General features: G+C 41.4%; 1 protein-coding gene across 1 annotated transcript in view; it reads right to left on the bottom strand.

Moving 5' to 3' along the window:
• The window catches only part of Enox1 (ecto-NOX disulfide-thiol exchanger 1), a 552113-nt gene that overhangs the window by 467974 nt on the left and 62127 nt on the right, over positions 1 to 22012 (bottom strand). Inside the window, 1 exon segment of the mRNA XM_037208374.1 lies at positions 7362 to 7477. The gene's annotated coding sequence lies outside the window, so the exon portion shown is untranslated.

The following is a 22012-nucleotide window of genomic DNA, read 5'->3' on the forward strand; positions in this document are numbered from 1 at the left end:
AAGAAAAACAAAAACACACTTTAATAACCTCACATTTAGGAAATTTGACCACTTCTTATACTCAAAATTAACCCCTCATTCCATTTCCTTCACAGCTCCTTGCAGGCTGAGCCTACATGACCCATCTGCACAGGCACCAGCTGAGAAGTCGGCGGCCACGCCCTTCGGTCACTGTGGTCCCTAAGGGCAGTCTTTCTGTTAGCAGAAACCTTGGGAGCCCCAGGGTGGGCATCACATGTTAACACGGAAGGTGGGGTCCCCCTTCCGTAAAGGTTCTCACTCTTTAACAAAATAGTCTGAAAACGGACTCAGAAGGAACTCCACAGACATTTCTACTAGGATTGGAGAGAAAATCAACAGAGCAGGAAACCGGGAGTCCACTGAGAAGAAGCCCTTCACTTCCTCAGCAGCCACGTGTAAGCAGGGAGGAACTTAGGAAAGAGAGAGGAAGCCCAATGTGTCAGGGACCGTGTGCTTAGGAAGGCAATAGAAAGCCAGTCCCTTGGGAGGCAGAGGCAGGCAGATCTCTGTGAGTTCGAGGCCAGACTGGTCTAAAAGCAAGTTCTAGAACATCCACAAAAGTTACACAGAGAAACCCTATCTTGGAGGGGGAAAAAAGGGAAAAGAAAAGAAAAGAAAAGAAAAGCAATAGAAAGAAGAAAAAGAGAAAGTTACGGTTTTCTGATTTAGGATTCAGAAAGGTGAGGAGGCTCTGTAATACTACATGATGGAAGCCCTGCAACCTTCTTAGGAAGGGAACGTACATTACCTCATTAAGAAAATAATTATTCTTCCCATCTTCTTAGCATGGCAGCTTTCCTGAGGGTTGAGCTCTTGGCCAGGTGATTGACAGGCCCAGATGGATTAAACGTTAAGTGAGAAGACAACAGTCTGTAATGTTCTAACCTTTGGAGCAGATTAGAATGTCAGGTCTACACCCAGGGGCAGAAATAGATTCCATTAGGGAGGAGCCTGTCATCAATGATCTTTAACGATTTTTTTTTAACAGCTTGCTCTGGAGAATGGGTACCCTAAGATTATGAAGGAGCTGGGCTGAAACTGGGGAACAGGCATGCCTCATTTCCACCATAAGAACCCAGAGGACCCCTTCCAAAGCCAAAAGGGATTAGCGTCTGGTCACACTCTCATATGCAGATTCTAAGTAGGGGTGTACATTGTGAGATGTAACAAGGAACTGAGAACCAGAACTCCCTTGTGGGGAGGGGCAAAAACGGCCTGACAACTATTGCTTTCTGGACCCCTGGTCTAAACTGTCTAGCCAGTTTCTCTCCCCTGTCCTCTGAGCAGTTCTAACTTGGTCTTTTGATTTTCCTTTAAAACTGACCACCAGAGGGTCAATGAGCCGTAAAATGGGGATAACAAATTCCCTCAAGTGATATTTCCAGATGGCCGTTGTCTTTATAACACCAGACACCAGCGTGGGAATGATTTTTAATTGATAGTTAATTTTAGAGAAGAGGGAGCTGAAACAGAGGCACTATAAGAGACTACTCTGCCTGCTCTTATTCCAAGACATAACCCATTTGTACCCTTCCTCAATAACTTGTCAGTGTATAAAAACAACTATCAACTGTTTCAGGATATCTTGTGGTGTTTGCTGGAAAAAAAACCTGCTTCTAGCTGTGGCATGGCTCAGCCCTAGCACATACCTTTAACCCAAGAGCTTTCTGCTTACGATAAATAGGATAAGATAAAAACAACACTCCATAGATCAACAGGAGGAGCAAGCAACCAGTTGACCGGAAATAGCCATAGAGAGTGAAGGAAAGTCAGGAAGTGAGAGAGAGGAAGGGAGAGGGAGGGAGGAAGGGAAAGAGGGGGACACAGGAAGTAGTAGGGAGGGACATTTGAGTTTGGAGATCCTTTTGGTTTGAGATGGCAGAGAAGATTCTCTTTCTGGGACATAGGTAGAAGAGGGAATGTCAGCTAGGTGCTTTCTCTGCCTCTCTGAGCTAGCAGGTTTTTCACACCTGTATCTGGCTCCCAAGTCTTTATTGGTAAATTAAACAATAGAAACTTAGTTAAAAACAATAATCAACTCAAAGGGAATAAGAGGTAGTGTATTCTGGAGTCAAATATAAGTGACCATGTCCAAGAACACATATTTAGACTACCCTAAATCCCATGCTCTGACAAATGAACAATTTCATGAAATTTTTATAATAACAGAGAAAGCAAAATGCCATAAATCAGCAAACTTCTCAAATACACTGGTTGGCACATAGGAAGATGGGTCATAGCAAAGACGGTAAATCTCTGCTCTATGGCTCAGGTGACAGTTCAAGACATGTTTAGCCTTGGGGATGATGGAAGCTATGGAAGTGTGTGTTCATATATGTCAAGATTTACCTACCAGCCACAAGCAAGGGTATTAAGCCACATACAGAAGGGAACAATAAATGGTCATATAAGGGGATTAAAGCTAGCCCAAGAAAATTAGTAATTAGTCTCTGGACCTGCAACGTTCCAACTTCTCCAAAGTCACTAAAGTTCTAATCAGTAAGTCAGCCTTTGTAGATAAAGCTTCCTTCACAAACCTCTTGTTTGATGAAATACAGGATTTCTCCCTCATCTTTGAGACACTCATCAATGTTGATGAAGATTCTTCCCATTGAAACAGGCTCATTAAAATCCTTCACTTTACTCTGTTGAATTTTTGACTTTTCAACATGTTGCATATAAGAAATGAAATCCACCCTTAAGCATGGACATGACCAGCAAGCAGTCTGTTTGTAGAGAATAGAAAACACATGTAGCGGAGGGGGTGGGGGGTGAAAAATACTAATGAGCACAATCTACAACACTATTCAAGGCACTAGAAGACAATAATGGGGTTTCATCTTGAACAAGTAAGTTCAGACTTCAAACTCATATCCCCAGGCACCTGTCAACACAAAAACACAACTCTCACCCTAAAGAGATAAGAGATCGCTTATTGTGGAGCCAAATATGAGTATGACCCAGGAACAAAGATCAATGTTACATCAGATACCATGCTCCAACATGGCATTTTTTCATGACAGGTTTATAGTTAAAGAACACAGAGAAGCTATAAATCAAGGCCCTTTTTAAATACATTGGCTGCACACTGGACAGGTGGATTATAGCAGGTTATAGATGCTGATGATAGTCTTAGCTTTGGGGCTGGTAGAAGTTAGTGGTCTGTTAGTACATTTCAGAAGGATTTATCTAATAGTTGCAGTATAGTAAGGTACCGGGTCACAGAGCTGTTTAATGCAAGGGTATTAAAAGGGATAAAGATAGCCCAGGACAATTTGGCTCAGACCTATAGCATTCCAATTTTCATGAGTTCTAGTACATCCATCAGCCTTCCATCAGTGGAAGTTCTAACATAAGTATAACTTTCTTTTTCCTTTTTTCTGGAATCTTTAGTTTCCAGTTCCCCTTCAGAGTGGTTTGAATGAAATGTCTCCCACAGTCTCGGGCATTTGAAAACTTGCTTCCCAGCTACTGATGTCATTTGGGTAGGCTCAGGAGGTGTGGCTTTGCTGGAGGAGGTGTTTCATGAGAGGCTGGCTCCCACCATTTTGAGTTCTCAGTTCCACCCACACTATTTGAAGATGGGAGCCTCAGCTCCTTCTTCCAGTCGCCATGCTTCATTCTGCCATGGTGGACTCGTATCCTTTGGAAAACACAAGCCGAAAAGTCCCTTCTTCCTATAAGTTGCCTTGGTCATGGTCTTTTATCACAGCGATATAAAAGTAACTAATACATTCCCAATGGCTAAGAATCACATTTTGAACATGTGGAGTTCTCCCATGGTACTCGGGAAGCTTAGCCTTAGGACCTAATAAAGATGAGGCTAACGAGGCAAGAGAGCACTCTCTAGGAGTGGCTAGTAAATCCAGGAACAAATAAGTCTGTGGATCCCTTTAAATCCATCAGTCATCATGACCCAGGTCTGATCCCTCCAAACCTACATATCTGAAATAACATTTATATGTAACATATAAATATATTAGGAGTATTAAACCCAAAATTAAAATAAGCAAGAACACAATATGGTTTAAAGAACTAAAGACAACAGACGATGGAAACAGGCAAACCAAAAATTGTATTTTTTTTAACTAAATGAATTATATGTTTTCTCCTGTGTCTATAGTTACTAGCACTTTATAAATATTGTACTTGATATTTGGAGTATTGAAGATAATTTATCCTTAAATTCTAGGTTTTCTTTTGGCCAGTTTGATAGTATAGCTATAACGTCCTGAGGAGCAGCTAGTTGTAATGTTAGGAAACATTGGGCTTTAATATTCAAATTACTATATTTTTATTTGTAACTAATAATTTCATTTGATATATTATTCAGCATCACTGTTAAACATAATACTATGGTGGCAGCAGTTGGCTCAGGAAAGTATGTGACACATAATTGCCCATCAGGAATGAAGTTATTAGAAGAAAGGGCCTCAGGATTGTGGTCCGGGTTAACTGTGAGAGCTTAGAAAGAATAACACATGAAGAACAGCATAACAGTCCCTTAAAGTGACAGAGAGGTTTCCCATTCAAACTTGGACAGGGAGAAAGAAACAGGGAGCTGGCCATAGAGATGGGGCAGAGAAGCCCCTTCAGAGAAAGCCCTGAACAAAGGGATAGCTCACTAAATCACGGCATGTGATTTATCATGTAGCACATCACATAGGACAGAGAACATGGAAGATCTGGGTACTGGTTGGGACTATAAGTCAGGGGCTGCTGTTAGCCATGGCACAGACGGCTTCTTAGCCCTCTGTCCCAGGGAGTTGCTGTGGGAACTGTGATCTCTTCAGGTTGTAGAATCTGCTTTCTTAGAGTGACCACTGTCTTAAAGGGGCAGGTTATTCTCTAGCAATTATATCAGATTTAGTTTGGGGAATTCAATAGACAAGTCACATTATAGAAGAAGTGGGAAAATAATGCAGTGTTGGTTTAACTCTCCTTCTAACAAAATTGTCTTTTCCTACGGACCAAATACTGTTAGTGACAGAGATAGGAACAAAAGGCTCAGTTCTCATTTGCCTTGTAAAACCTTTCCGACAGGTCTGGTTTCTTTCCCAGGAGTTTCGTTTCATACCTGCAGAGCGCTATGTTCACACAGACACGCCTAATAGAAGGCATGTGCTCCCTGAAAGGCAACCACCGTTAGCGGAACAAGCTTGTCTTTCCAAAAATGGCCCTTACCCAACCACACACTGCAGGAACCCGAGTAAGGTCACTCAACCTCTGGTAACTTTTCTCACTTATAAAGTGTTTAAACTGACCTAACTGTGACAAGAAGGACTCCATAATTTAACAAAATATATCCAAACACTTTCTGGTTATTTTCAATGCTCTAACTTTTTATTCACTTGGCTTATTAGTAAAGGATTTGGATATAATTCAGGTACAACAAATATTCACCCTTCCAAGTGTACAATTCAGAGGTTCTGTTTGTTTATTTGTTTACTATAATCACAAAGTTGAGTTTGGGGCCAACAACAACCATTCCAGCTACCTGAAGAAGCTAGACTCAGCTGCCTTTTCCAATGTGAAAATCATAAAGACAAGTAATAGCAGAAAATGGGGATGAATCGAATCATTGCATCGGGAGGAAGAAGGCCTAGCAACTTGAAGTCCACCTATAGGGTAGAGACACGAGCTTAGAAAGGAGGTACTGGGAAAGGGAAAGAGGTGTAAATAATTAACAATCCTGGTCAAGGTGTGAGCTAGGGAAACACTGTCTCATGGTTCTTCAGGGTGGTTCTCAGGAGTCTGTGCCTTTGCTTGAAGGATCAATCTGTTTCCTGTAAAATGAATACTTCTGCTCCAGGGTATTCCCTTCACCTATGGGGGATGAGTGCTCTGTCCTCTGAGCTTTTCTGGTTCATAAAATCCAAGAAGATTGGGCATGCTTAGAATAAAAATGTATCTCTGTGTTCTCAGTGCTAGTGTGTGTGTGTGTGTGTGTGTGTGTGTGTGTGTGTGTGTGTGTGTGTGTGTGTATGAGAGGGGAGAGGAGGGGAGGAGAGACTGGTTCATATTTTAGTCACTTTTCCTATTGAAATTACCAGATACTGAACAAGAAGAAGCAACACCAGCAGGGATGGATTCATTTCAGTTCGGTCCAGCATGATGGGAAGACATGGTTGCAGGGATGCAGGTCTGTTTGCTCATATCTCCATGGACCAGGAAGCAGATAAAGGACATGAAGTAGGGCCAAGTTATAACCCCAAGGCCTGTCTCCAAATATCGACCTCTCCTCACTAGGCCTCACCCACAAAGGTTCCAGAACATTCTTTAAACGCTCTATCAGCTGGAGACCAAGTGTTCAAACCCTCAAGCAGAGCTCTCTGCAACATTTCATATCCAAACCACAGCAGAGAGGGACACAGGCATTGCTTGGCAGGCATAGGCATGACCCAAACTAAAGGAGATGAGATAAATGAAGGCAGAGGTTCCAAGATTTCATTCTGCTCTTAGTCACCTTGTGGGTTCAAAAGAGACATCAATGCTTTTTAGCTTGGGCGGCTTTCAAGTGACTGTGACGTTATCATAATATCTGTGCTGGCTACTTTTATGTCAACTTGATAAAAGCTCGAGTCACGTGGAAACAGCGACTCTGAGTTGAGAAAACGCTTCCAAAGGATCAGGCTGTAGGCAAACCTGTAGAGCATTTCTTTAGTAGTTGCTGTGGAAAGGCCCAGTCCATGGGGGTTGGCTGGGGACTATGAGAGAGCGGACTGAGTAAGCCATGGGGAGCAAGGAGTAAGCAGCACTCCTCTAAGGCCTGTGAATCAGCGCCTACCTCCAAGTGTCTGCCCTGTTTGAGTTCTTGCCCTGATCCTCAGTGATGGACCGTGATATGGAACTGTCAGATGAAAAAAGATCCTTTGTTCCTCAAATTGATCTTGGTCATGGACTTTTTCAGAGCAACAGAAACCTAATAAAATATCATCTAATTCCATACAAGTTTCATCATCTTAAAAAAAAAAATTTCATTAGACATTATTGCCTATGCCAGACCTACAACTCACAAGAGCCAAAACTACTTTTCATGGATTTCCATATTCTAGACATTTCACATCAATGGAATCATACAACATGGATGGGTTGTTGCTGGCTACTTTTGCTTTAGACCATTGTCTTTAGGATTCGTTTATAATGCAATACCTAAGCACTTTTAATATTCAAATAAAATTCCGCTGTATGGATACACCACAGTTTGTCCATTCCTTCATCAGGTAATGAATATTTGGGTGTTCCCACTTTTTCTATTATGGAACAATGAACAGTGCTATTACTATCTGTGAGCAGCTGTTTATGTGGACACGCATTTTTCAGTTCTCTTTGGAACATACCTGGAGGAGAACTGCTGGGTAAATGTCAACCGTTTTCTAAAGTGGTGGTACCATTTTCTCTGCAATTGGACCTTGCTTCATCTCTCCCCCCTCTGCATTCTGGTTGAGAAGTTCCGCTGAGGAAAAAGAAAGTGCTTATAAAAATATTTGATAAAGAATGGAAATTTTGGCATTCTGTTAATATAAACACAACAAAATAGTTTAGGTGCGTTAAAGAAGCACAGAATTGCTGGGATGCTTAGATCAGGGCTATCCATGCCCAGATACCAATAATGCCAGCATTCCTGAAATGACTCAGGACCATCTGGGTGGGGTTCCCTGTGCCAATAAGGGACTCACAAAGGGGTGGGCGGGGGCTCTAATATCTGCATCTCAAGTTCTTTCATTATACCAAGGACAATTCAACAGACATAAAAAATAACTCTGGAATACATTGTGGGGTTTGTTTTGTTCTCTCAAAAAGAGTATTTCCAGACAGACACATCATAGGGAAATTATTTGAAGGAGCAGAAAACAATTTTACTGGCCCTTAAGTAATAACAAAGTTGTGGAGGGAAAATTAAGGAGGAATTACATCCTGCTTAGGGACCCATTTAAACAAAAAGAGACTAAATACACAAGAATGAAGACTTTTCAAAAGCTACCAGAGTCTGTGATGGATCAACCCTTTGCTGATGGCTGAATAGGAAAAGTGAAGAAGTTGATGGAAGAAAACGTAACTCCAGGTTTTGGGTGTGGAAGATGAGAAATATGGTTGTGCCATTAACAACATCAAGGTAAAGCCTAGAGGAGGTGCTGATAAGAGAGAGAGGTCAACCTTAGACATATATTGAGTTTAAGATATCAGGGAACTTGCAACTGGGACCCAGTAGGCCAACAAGGCCAATCGGAGCTTCAGAAATGTTTCTCCCAGTGAAAGCCATTGCTGACACCTTCAGAGTGATGAAGAGGGAGAAGAAAGCCAGCCCGTCTAGTCGAGGGCCAAGTTAGTGTGAAGACATGAAGTTCTAGGAAGGATCTAGTACACATCAAGATGAACAGATTGCTGGGCTCTGAGGACCAATCAGAACCCAGCCACCACTCTCTCTGCACCCGGCCTAGGGAGGCATGACTGATGTGGGCTCTCATATGCTACAGTAGATGGAGCATCCGTTGTTCTTCCTGTCCTCCCAGGAAAGGCTCAGAGCTGAAAGGAATTGAACGTGTGGGGTGGAGGAAGGCAAAGATGGATCCCCAAAGAACACCCACATCGGGAAGAGTGAGAAGAGGGAGAAAGAAACAAGAAGAGGAAATCTATCCAAACAGCATTGAGCGTTATAAGGAGTAACTGGAGCACAAGAGAAATAGAGGAAGGAGAAGAATGAGAGAAGCCACTAGGCAATCCTTTCCACCTCACTGGTTTTCACTAACGTTTTCACTTAACTGTATCTAACAATGATGCTCAGTCACAAGGAAAGCTTTGCTTGTTAGTCTCAAGTTCCCTTATTTTTGTAACCTTATGAATGACACATTCTTCATGAATAACATCAGAGAGTAACAGTTAACTTAGATCTAAAAAGTATTATTAAAAACAAGGGAAACACCAGTTATATGAAATTGGAAACAAATTTCCAAAGACTACAATTCTTAGTGTAATCAGAAAAATAGCAAAGAACATCACAACAAAAATGTGAGACTCGATGGTTATGAAACAGTATGAGCTCAAATTCAAACAACTTAAATTATTTAAAGGAATCCTTTTAGAGGGTCTGAACTAGCCAGACTACTTGTAGCCCTGACTGGCCTTGAACTCACTGTGGAGCACACATTTACAATTCTTTGGCCTCCACTTGCAGAATTCTGCGATCACATATGTATACAAACCATGCAGGGCTCTCAAAAGGCATCTGTTAGAACACCAGAATGCTGACGTTTAATAGAAATAAAACACCACAACTATGAATAGTTGTTTCCTCCTCATATTTTATTGAGGGAAAAGTAAGAGCAAAAACCATCTTAACACCATGATCAAAGATAGAATGCTTCAATCAACACTAGACTTTTCACGATTCTGGAACGGCTGCAAACTGCTAGCAGCACATGTCTTTGCACACTTCATGAAAGATATATTTGTTCCAAACAACCTGTCGCCTAACAGTCCTGCTGTGGGAAGAACATGAGTCACGGAGGCTTGGAGGTTCTTCCTGTAGTTCCAACCTTAGGTGAAGGGCAGAGCTTCCAGCCATACACTTGTCCACAGCCTGTGAGAAGAACAAGCTCACGGCTGAAACAGCAAGCATTGCTTCACTACTTTGAGATCTGGCATCCGTCATTTCGGATACAGGAGCAAAGAGCTCAGACTAGGTGCTGGCTGCCATGGGATGTGGGAAGCAACAGCAAAATAACCCCTCCTGAAGCCTGTAGGGAGACTGGGACAAACACCACAAACCTTATCAAGGCTGAAAAATCCCAGCAGGGGGTCCAGCAAGCTGATTCAGCCAGGAAAGGCACTTATCCCAAAACATGACTCCCTGAGTTTGATCCAAGAAACCCATATGACGATAGGAGAGAGCCAACTCCCACAAGTTGTTCTTTGAGTTCAACAATGAACGCCATGGCAAACATGCATGTGTACATACACACATACAACAAATAAATAAATGGATTTTCTTTTACTTCCAGTAAGGAGGCCGGGGAGATGGCTTAGTGAACAAAATACTGGTCGCGCAAGCACAAGGACCTGAGTTCGATCCCCAGAATCTATTTAAAAAGCTAGGTACCACATACTTGTAAACCCAACACCTGGGAGGTTGACATAAGCAGAATTTTGGGGACTCACTGACCAATCTACTGAGTCTTATTGGTAAAGTCCATGTCCCAGTGAGATGCCTTGGTTTAAAAAAAAAAAAAAGTGAATGTCCCCTGACAAATGACACCCAATGGTTGCCCTCTGTCCAACTCATGCATATGTATAGTGTTTACAGTGTGCACCACGACCCCTCTGACATACACACAAATCCCAGGAAATCATCACCTACAGGGTCACACAGGCTTCTTCAGAACGTGTTGTGGGAAGCTGGGTGGCCCCTAATGGAATATTGGAGTGTCATTATAGAATTGAGAGAGGGGGATGGAAAAAGATGTTCCCCCATAGAAGGATCCACAGTCACAAAGATCACTTTCCTTGCCCACAGCAACTTCTGATTCAGTTCACAAAATCTGAACTGAAGTGTGGGCTATACAGAGGGTACTCCCACCCACCCGCACACACTGCACAGGCTGGGTAAAGGGAGCAGAGAGCTGGTTTTTTCATAGGATGGGGAAAATGTCCCTACACAACAACAATGGCTGGAGAGGGGCTCCAGAGTGTTCTGAAAGTTACTCCTTTTCTGAATACTAAGGGGATTTCTCAGGCCTTTCGGGTACAATGAAAACTAGTTTTGAGAGATAAGATATTAAACCATTTCCAAAGGGAATCCCAACACTGGAGATTATTTACTTTGCTGTAATTACTCTGCACACAGGGAGATTAGCTCTCAAAGGCTACTGAGTTTGCATATAGAGATTGCAAGAACAAAGAAAATGGTTCAGATCTTGACTATTTAGGCTTCGAAGTCTACGATGCTGCTAAGGAGTGAACACAGACAGGTGCATGCCTGGAGAGAGAAGAGTTGTTACCAATGGCAGCGATCGTTTGTTCCGAAGTCTGAACTCCCTCCCCCAATTCTTTGTTTATAGAAAGGATCTGGATTCTTGTTACAACCATTACTAAATGAGAATGCATTTATACATTCACAGATGAATCGTAGTTTCTTAAGTATCAGACTCCAAGGAAGTCAGCCAGGCAGTTCACAAGCCCATCTAACTAGCAACAGAAGAACTGAAGGATTTTGGATTCCATGAACAATCTTTTAGAAGAGACTGGTGGAACTGTGGAAACTTATTATTGAATGGACAGTCTAGGGGGTTTTCAAGATTATTTGTATCATGACTTAAACAGAGACAAAATTTATTCCTAGAAAATATCCTCCACATGAAGCCTTCTGAACTTCTGTTCATCCCCTGGCTTATTAACTCTTACTTAAGATTAAGTGACAATGTCTGTATATGTTTCTAAATATTTTATTTGGAGACAACTATCAATTCGAGGGAAGTTGCAAAAAATAATACAGATGTTGTGTACACTTTGTCCAATCCGCCTCCATGATGCCATCTTACATAGTTCCCAAGTCCTGGAAAATATATTAGCATAATATTCATACATAGGTTTTAGGTCTTATTCAAATTTTACCACTATTAGCATAGTGTGTGTGTATACACAGACACAAGTAGTTTTATCCAGTGAATTGACTCTTATAACCACTATTATAATCCACTGAATTCTTCCATCCTTACCAAGGAATCCCCATACATTACTTACCCCATCCTATCACTGACTACCATTCATCTGTTCTAGATCTCTGTAATTCTATCATTTCAAAAATAAGTGGAATCATTCACTATGAAACTTACTGAGACTTGATCTTTTCACTTGGTCTAACTCTCTTTAGATGTGTGTGTGTGTGTGTGTGTGTGTGTGTGTGTGTGTGTGTGTAGATAGATTAGTATGTAGATAGATAGATAGATAGATAGATAGATAGATAGATAGATAGATAAGATAGGGTAGATAGAAAAACAGACAGATAGATAGATAGATAGACAGACAGACAGACTGACTAGGTGGATAGATAGATACATAGATACATAGATAGATAGATAGATAGATAGATAGATAGATAGATAGATAGATAGATAGCACTCATTCATTTATGCTCTTCTTACTACTGACATTGATATCAAATATTGCTATCATTTTGATCACCATAATACAAAAGTATATAGAAGTCTTAAAGGATGGATAATAATACCATTTGTAAGTTCCAAACCAATTAAGAGGACAAATAGAGCCAGGCACCAGGGAATGGAGTTATGAGTGCTTTATCATTCCAGCTCCTGAGAAGAGAGCTTTTTATCCGATGCTAAAATAGTTGGCTAATGATTTTCCTTAGGTTCAACCTTACTCACTGGCATAGGCAGGAGACCACTGACCAGCAGACTTGGAGGTCTAGAATGTGATCTCATGTGATGCTTTGGTCTGTATGTGCCTGCACACCCACCAACTTCATAAGGTGAAACAGTATTAAGAGGTAGTGATTAGTGAAACTCCTTCACCCGTTCTGCATGTGAGAACAAAGAGAAGGTAGCATCTATGTGGAACAGGCCCTCGCCAGATACTAAAGGTGCTACTGTCAACCATACCATAACTGTGAGCAACAAATTTCTGTTGCCATAAATTACCCAGGCCAAGGTATTTTGCTACAACAGCAGAAATTGCCTATGACAGACAACTGAAGACCCTGAGGAGGGATGAGGGGGAGGCAGAGGAGTATGTGGTGGTTCTTTCCGCGTGCCTCCTTTGCTGGGCATGGTGTATAGAGTCCCTCCCCTACAGCGGCACAAGTGGACTAACCGCTTCATCCAAGCCTCCAGCCTTTTCTTCGTTAGCCCACACTTTGCCATTGCTTGCCTAGTCAATGCTAAGTAAGAAGGAGTACGGCCAACCCCTTGAATGGACATGACTTCTGAGGCCATAAACACAGGCACCTCCAGAACGATGCTTGGCCATGTCTCTAGAACTCTTGGAGAATATTAGATTATCTGTCTTCTTCCTCTCTATTGCCAGATGTTCCATAATGAACCTATTCCTGAGTTCTATAGAAAAATCTAAGTAATCTTTCCAGATAGATTTTTACTGAGCAGCTGACCAATATTAAGGCAAAATACACAGCAAACAGATGATAGAATCAGAGTTGAGAGAACTTGTTTTCAATTCTACATTAACTCTTAGATTTATTTTCCCCTAATGTCCATGAAAAAAACGGATCACTATAAAACAACACCACCACCTAAACACTGTTCACCACTTTTCTATGAGCCTTCCCTTAAAGTGATTTCTTTATTAGGTTCACACCTTCCATTTTTAACAGCAAGCCTGAGTCCAGTGGAGGATATTTTAAAATGAACATTATCCAATATTTAACAAAATGGTAACTAAAATAAGCCCCCCAACTCATGCTCAAACTTTAAAATATTATCTTTTATAACAAAAAAACTAAAACTCTAAAATGCGAAGATGGTACAGATAGCGAGATATCAAAGACTCGGTGGTTTTTCTTGATAAGGAAGGAAGGTTGTAGATAATAACTGAATGAAGTTACTAACAGAGACATGTTAAAAGGTAAGAGTATCTTAAATGAGGGAGGATCATGTAGAATATTAAATGGAATGAATGAATGTTTTTTAAGCAAAAGTAAATCTTGTGAATTCAAAGGAAATTAGAAAAGAGAAACAAGAAAAGAAAAAAAAACAGCAGTAAATAGAAAGTAGTCCTAAGATGACATCATCCCAAATGAGAACAGAAGGGACCACCAAACACCAAATCAAAGGGCTGCACACTTAAAGAAAAACTCCAATAGTGACACTGACTATACACTGACTATAGTTACACCACAACTCTACAACACAGATGGTTATACTATATAATACAGCGGCCAACTACACAGTCTGAAAAGTAAACTTCAGGTGACTCAAGATAGAAAGAAGAGTTTATTTTTTATATCTCTCTATATAACATTATACATAACATATAATATATATATATATATATTCATTCACACATATGAATGCCAGAAAATAAAACCAAACTAGATGTCCACCAACAGATGAACCAGGACACATACACACAATGAAATGTTCTGAAGCCATAAAGAAAATGAGATGAAATATGTGCATGAAAATGGATGCAACTGGAAATCATGTTAAACAAAGTACTGAGGAAGACAACCAACAGGACTGTTTTCCCTCAGATGCAGCAGCTACATTTAAAATGATGTGTGTGTGTTTACATGTGTATTTATGTGTGTGTTTACATGTATATTTACATGTACATGTTTATATGTGTATTTATGTGTGTGTTTATATGTGTATTTACGTGTGTGTGTTTATATGTGTATTTATGTGTGGGTGTTTGTTAAACATAGAACTAGAAAAGAATAACAGGAATGTAGGAAGAAATCTTAAGAGAGGCGGAAGGTAAAAGGAGGAGGAGAGGTAAACACTTGGAGGGGGAGGCACTGGAGAGGGGTGTAGGGGAGGGAGTGGGGGTCATACATGACACACATGGATGAGAGATGCCATGATGAAACTACTTTACATCCTAACTAAAAATTAATGAAAAGATTAAAACAAACATTAATTCACAAAAAAGAAAAAGAATGTGGCTAGGGGAATACTTGAAGAAGGCAGACTTCAACAAATGAGTAATTCCAGAAAGAAATGAATGTACTTTACAATGACAGAGCCATTATCGAAGTGAAGGGACCATTTCCTTAGTGCAGCATCCCATCCAGAATGTCTACTCCCAAGAGTATGATTTACACTAAAAACTGGCAAGAGTAAGGTTTAAACATTCCTTTCTTGGGAAGTGACAGCCCAGTATGGCCACAGTTAATCATAACAACATTAATGTTAAGTAGCTTGGCAGGGTTTAGCAGTCTGGGAGGTCACTAAGGGTGGACTTTCTCGTGGTCAGCTTTGGGCCTCGCCTTCCACTTCCCTAGCAACACCAGGAAGGAATCCATCACAACTGTCCCTCCTTGGGATATCAAGTACCATAAGAAAAGGTGGAGGTAGCTGGACTCTGTTGAGCCCCATTGAAGGAAAACTACCTTCTCCTGGTCAAAGGAAGGATATCTGTGTTCTGTCTTTTGGCTCTGCGCAGAAACACAACATTCTGATCTATTCCAAAATTTTAGCATTAAATGCCACTGTCTTCTCTTCCTCTCTCAAGAGTGAATCCAACTGGGCTTGCCAAGCACTCCTCCTTGAGATCACTCCACAGGATGGAAAAAACTCTAAGGAGATGGGAAGAATAATTATCCCCTCATAAGGTTATACTTAGACTTTCAGAAAGCACTCCCTTCCTGCAGTTGTTTACGGAGCTCCCGCTGGGCAGCACAGCCCGAAGACTGCCTATTTTTTTTTTTCCGGAGTTCTACCTCAATGTGGTGGTATTGTGTTCACCAAAATATTGTGTACTCTAATAAAAATATCTGGGGTCAGAGAACAGACAGCCATAGATACAAAGGCTAGAAAATGGTGGCACTCACACCTTTAATCCTAGCATCCCAGAGATAGAAATCCCTCTGGATCTCTGTGAGTTCAAGGCCACATTGGAAATAGCCAAGCATGGTGACACGCCTTTAATCCCAGAAAGCCAGCCTTTAATCCCAGGGAGTGGTGGTAGAAAGCAGGAAGATATATAAGGCGTGAGGGTGAGAAACTAGAAGCATTTTTGGCCTGGTTAGGAATTTGGCCTGGTTAAGCATTTGGCTGGTTAAGCATTCAGGCTTTTGAGCAGCAGTTCAGCTGAGACCCATTCGGGATGAGGACTCAGAGGCCTCCAGTCTGAGGAGACAAGACCAGCTGAGGATCTGGCCAGGTGAGATAGCTGTGGTTTGTTCTGTCTCTCTGATCTACCAGCATGGACCCCAATAACTCGCCTGGTTACATCTACACCTCAAAAAGCACAACTTTTTCTTTCCCTTCTTTCTGTTTCTTTTTTAGATACTGGCCAAGAACCTAAGTCTATTTTCCTTGACACTTAAGGCTTTCTCACTTTCCTGTCTAAAGACACACCCAGCCATAAACACACCCCTTTTTACAGCTGCTTGCCAACCTCCATTGAAGACTATCGCTGTTTTCTTAAACCCTAACTCAAGACACACAGCTGCCTCTTCCTCTTCTCCATGTCCCTCTTTCTCCAAGCTGCACAAATTTACACCTCGCCTGCTCTGCTGTTTTCCTTCCAAACTCTAATAAAATAGTCATCAAACTTCCTTCTGAGTCCATTCTTAATTCTTTTATTAATGAGACTAAGAACCCCAAAGGCCAACTGACTCCCCCAATAGCATTATCTGCTAAGTTTAACCTAAATGTGTAGAATATTAAACTCAGCAAAGCAGAACTGATCTAGGAAACATACTTGCCAAGCACACTTAAAAATATTCCTTGGCCCGGGCGGTGGTGGCGCACGCCTTTAATCCCAGCACTCGGGAGGCAGAGCCAGGCGGATCTCTGTGAGTTCGAGGCCAGCCTGGGCTACCAAGTGAGCTCCAGGAAAGGCGCAAAGCTACACAGAGAAACCCTGTCTCGAAAAACCAAAAAAAAAAAAAAAAAAAAAAAAAAAAAAATATTCCTTGGTAGCTTATCTCCCACTCAAGAAAAACAGTCCCTGACCCCTGCTCATGCAGGCAACTCAAATTCAATGGATCTCTCACACATACAAAGAAAAGATGTGAAAGCAGTTGTGGGGTAGGCATGGAAAGAAGGCATTTATTGGGAGACAAGAGGATAATGGAAGTGGAGGGATTTGATCAAAGAATATTATATATATGCAATTATGCAATTATAACTGAATAAATTTAGAAATGCTTTCCATTAAATATCTCTGTGTGTGTGAGAGAGAGAAAGAGAGAGAGAGAGAGAGAGAGAGAGGAGAGAGAGAGAGAGAGAGAGCGCACTGTGAGTACCTGTAGAGGTCTAGAGATGGCATAGGATCTCCTGACACTGGACTTAGAGGTCAGCCAGCTGACACGGGCTAGGAACACGTGGGTCTTCGCAGGAGCAGCAAGGATGCTTAAGTACCCTGCCCTTTCCAGTCCCAACACAAAAGAACTTTTAAAGAATCCCAGCACTCGGAGGCAGAGCCAGATGGATCTCTGTGAGTTTGAGGCCAGGCTGGTCTACAGAGCGAGATCCAGGACAGGCATCTCAACAAACAACACAGAAAAACCTTGTCTCAAAAAACAAAATAAATAAATAAATGTTTTAGTTTAAGAAAAATTTTTTAATAGATCATATATGTGAACATAAAAGTCCATAAGAGAATCAAATCATATAAAATATTATCTGTTCATAAATCATTTAAATAAATCAGTAACATAGTACAGAAATGTAATCCAATATGCCAAATATTGGGAAATTTCTAAATCCACCTGTGCGTTCAAAAAGAAATTGTACGCCAAAATTAAAAACAGAACTGAATACTAATAATATATTAAAATTTGTCAAAACACTTTACAAAGTAATGATTAGAAGAAGTTTTGAGGATTTATATTAAGGAATAAATAAGGCTTAATGTCAATGATCTATGCTGTCAACATAAGGAGAAAGGAAGCTTTAATAAAGTAGAAAAAAAGTGAAATAGAAAAAAGACAAACAATAATAAATGTCAGCAAACCCAATCTTGATTCTCAGAAATAAATCAAAAAGAAGAAAACACATGATCCAGCAGTTCTGTTACTGCCCTAATACCCAAGCGTGGTACCTGCATTACAAGAAAGGAAAACTGTAAACCAATATAACTCACAGACAAAGATACAAGAATTCCTAAGAAAGCATTTGCAAACCAAGACTAGCAAATAAAATTAAAAATAGTACCCCATGGATATAGTATTTAACCCAAAATGCAAGGCTATTTCAACATTCTAAACTTAAAAGATTAAGTCAACATATACTGACAAAATCATGAATGGGAAAAATATATCTGCAAAGAACACAGGTGTGGAAAGGACATGGAACCCAAATGAACACATGATTAAGAAAAACAACCAACTAAAATCTCCCAGTACTGGAAACAAAATGAAGTCTAATAAAACCCATCTTTGGATGTCCTAGCCTAATGCTAGCATACTACACACACTTCTTCCATGGTCAGGAAGGATTCTCTTTGCCCACTTCTCCTTGGTGACATAGTCATCACAGACAGTGTCAGAGAACAATGAAGAAGTAAATTTATATTTGGCTGTTCCTTTTCTCTGTCCACAAAACCAGGGTTCCCACACATTCATAAAATTTATTCAGTGGGACTGGAGAGATGGCTCAGAGGTTCAGAGCATTGCTGCCCTTCCAGAGGACCTGAGTTCAATTCCTAGCAACCACATGGTAGCTCACAACCACCTATAATGAGATCTGATGCCCTCTTCTGGCATGCAGACATATATGCAGACTGTATACATGTGAGAGAGAGAGAGAGAGAGAGAGAGAGAGAGAGAGAGAGAGAGAGAGAGAGAGATTTTTTTAAATGTATTTAGTAAAGCTAGATAATATAAAAATTAAGACAGATAGCTCACCTTGCAGTTTCCCAACTCTAAAATGGTCCAATAGCAATGAGCACTCAGGACAAACAGGACTTTGGATTTGGTTCCTTTTTCCAAGTTCCTTATTGGGCAGGGCAGTAGCAAGCCTGGGCTCCAATTGCCCACATGATCAATGCTCTGAAGGGGAGCACTGTCACTAAGCTATGATGCTCTGAAGGGGAGGAGGGGGAAGTGCATACTCAAATAGTTCTTACTTACAATGTTATGAAGACACAACTCTCAGAAATTGGCAAATATCTGTACAGAAAAGTCACGTCTATGTCTATATACCACCAAGTAATAACAATATACCTGAAAGAATACTTCTTCTAACAGCATTTTCAGATGTTAAATGGAAAAAAGTGTAACAAACATGAAAGACCCCTCTTTTTCAAACTGTAAAATGCTATAGAAAATGAAGATGTAAGTGATGGCCCATATACCTGGTGATGAAATAGAAGTATTAATAGTATCAAAGTGTTATCAACATAATTTCTACAAAAATTGACATGACACTAACTTCTTGTCATACAAAAATATGAATGATCTAGTTATCAAAAAATCCTGAAAAAGAGCAAAGTTGAAGGATTTTTATAGGATTCTATTCAAAATTTAGCAAAAAGCTATACTACCAAAGAAATGTACAATTCATGTATTTGAGTTGTCATTGTGGGATGTCTTTCTGTATGCTGTGAATATGCGTTGCTCTGATTGGTTGATAAATAAAGCTGCATTGGCCTATGGCAGGGCAGGATGGAGCCAGGTGGAAAAATCCAAGAGAGATAATGGGAGGAGAAAGGAGAGAGGGGCAGACACTGTTACCGCCACCAGGAGAAGCAAGATGTAAAAGTACCAGTAAGCTACAAGCCATGTGGCAAAGTATAGATTTATAGAAATGGGTTAATTTAAGATGTAAAAGCTAGCTAGTGAGAAGCCTGAGTCATTAGGCCATATAGTTTGAAAATAATATAAGCCTCTGTGTGTTTATTTGGGACCAAGTGGCTGCAGAACGCAGGTGGGAGAGATTCGTCCTGACTGCAGGGCCCAAGCAGGACACAGGAAAACTTTCAGCTACAAATCACAATACCCAACACAATCATGGTGGGAAGTGAGACCACAGAGGAGGCATTTACTGGGCTGATGCCACTATAAAAAGGGCTTGCAGGCTCACTCTCTCACGCATACCCTTGCACCAACTTCCATGTGAGCCCTCACTGCATGCCAGAGCCATGATCATGGACTCCCCAGCCTCCACACTTGTGAGAAATGTTTCCTCATTATAAATTACTCAGAGCTAGATATTTTGCCACCACAGTACAAATGGATTAAGTCCAAACTAGTTCCACAGAAGTAGGGTGTAGCTATAACAATATTAAAAAAAAAAGAAAAAAAAAAAAAAAGTGAAAGCAGCTTTGGGAGCTGACAACAGGCAGAGGCCAGAATAGTTTTGAAGTGAATACTGAGGAAATCGAGGATTGCTGTGAGTCAGGCATCTGGGTGGTGCTGGTGAGATGGTCAGAAGACAAGGATTTCCAGTGCAAGTCCTTAGTCATCCTAGGGCTTCCCCAAGTGATGGTGGGAATCTGACAGAGATACGAAGCGATCACTCCTCAGAAGGAATGAAGGGGAAGTACTGGGAACTGGAGGAAGAGGCAAACTTGCTACGATGCAGCAAAGAACTTGGCTGAGTTCCCTCAGTGTCCTAAGACTTCGGGGAAGGCAGAATTTAAAGTAATGGACTAGGAGAGTTGGCAGAAAAAATCTCTAATCAGCAAAGCATGCGAGGTAGGTGCTGTGTTGTTTCTTATAGCAAAATTTTAGACCATAGTAATGATTTAAAGATGGTATTAACAGAAATGGAAGGAGAAGATAAAAGTTTGGACGTTCTCAGCGAGGCCATGTAAGCAATAAGGCCTAATGTTAGGGAAGAAAAACCAAGTGTGTATCCAAGCAACCATTGGGTAAATGGGTTAACACAGAGAGAAGAAACCATACCCAATTCAGAAGGACAATGGGAGATGGGCTGGCAAATATTTTAGAGTTCACTATGAGGGGCTGTCATGCCCATCCTGAGTCTGGGGAGCTAGGGCTTGGGGAGCAGACAGTCTCAGAGGAGGAGTTCAGGGAATGTATGGGGGTTTAGGGCTCTTTGCTCAGGGCTGCCACATTCCAGCACTGGACTCCTTGGATATCCCAACTGTGGTGCCAGTGGGCCATGTGGAACCTTGGCAGCTGCCCCATAGGGCTTTAACTGGCAGGCCTTGGCAGAATCTTGAGGTGCTAATTTACAGGAGTTACGTGCAAGAGCTACCCCAAAACCCCTAAACATGGAGCCAGCAGCATGCAATGTCAGCCTTGAAAAGCTGAAGACAAAGAATTTCAGTGTGAAAACTCAAGTTGGGGCTTGCATTTAACAGACCTGGGGCAGAGGGGGATGAATTCTCAGCCCAGTGGGTCTGGAAGGCAGGAAACAAACGCCAAGATTATTTCCAGGTTTAAGACTTACAAAGGATTTGCATTCCTTTATTCCTCTTTTCTATGTCCCCTTGTCAGAAGGCAATGTCAAATGCAAGCCCATCCTTCCATTGTATTTCAGAAGCATGTGACCTCTGGGCTCACAGCCTCACAGCTGCAGGGAAATTTGATGCTGGAAGAAATTAAGAGACTGAAGCCAAGGGATAGAATGACAGGAGGAGGAGGAGGAGATGAATCTGGGGCTCTGGGTCAAAAGTTATGGTCTGAATTTGTTCCCATCAAATTCATATGCTATATATTTCAGCTCCAGGGCCATGAACTTGGGAGGTGGGGCCTCTAGGGTGATGTTTAGATGTTGAGCTTTGTCCTCAGGACAAGATCAATGCCAGATAAAAGTTTCCACAAAGGTTCCTAAGCCTTTTAGAAGGAAGACCCCCATTTCATAAAGAACTATTTTCATATTCCCCATTGAGTTGTAGCCCCCCCGCCCCCCCCCCCCCCCCCGCCTCTCTCTCTCTCTCATGAGTTTCATTTTCTGAGACTCTTGTCTTGCTCTCTAGCTGCCCGGGTGACTACCTCAGCTCTGAGTGGCTAATGTGCCTGACTTTTTCCTGTCTTAGAGATCACAAGGCAGTGGTTCCAGGGCTGAGAAATACAGAGCTCATGGGTAAAAAGAAGGGATACCATAAACGTACCAAGCTATAAGGTACTCACAGACAAGCCTAGTGATCAAGGCCCCACACTGATACAGAAATACAAAGAAGCAAACGCCAGAGCCGAATGGAGCTCACTAAGAATGGATGAGCTCTGTCCGGGAAACAAAGCAAGCAGCGCCCTCTGGGACCAGCCAAAATACCAAAGTCCTTACTTTTTTGGCCACGGAGTTTGCCACCTAAGAAACTATACTTCCCAATTTGAAGCCTATCCAGTTGAATAAGCTAACTGTGGCCTCCTCTCTTA

Source organism: Peromyscus leucopus, chromosome 9 (genome assembly GCF_004664715.2).
Source record: "Peromyscus leucopus breed LL Stock chromosome 9, UCI_PerLeu_2.1, whole genome shotgun sequence".
Taxonomy (NCBI): Eukaryota; Metazoa; Chordata; class Mammalia; order Rodentia; family Cricetidae; genus Peromyscus; species Peromyscus leucopus.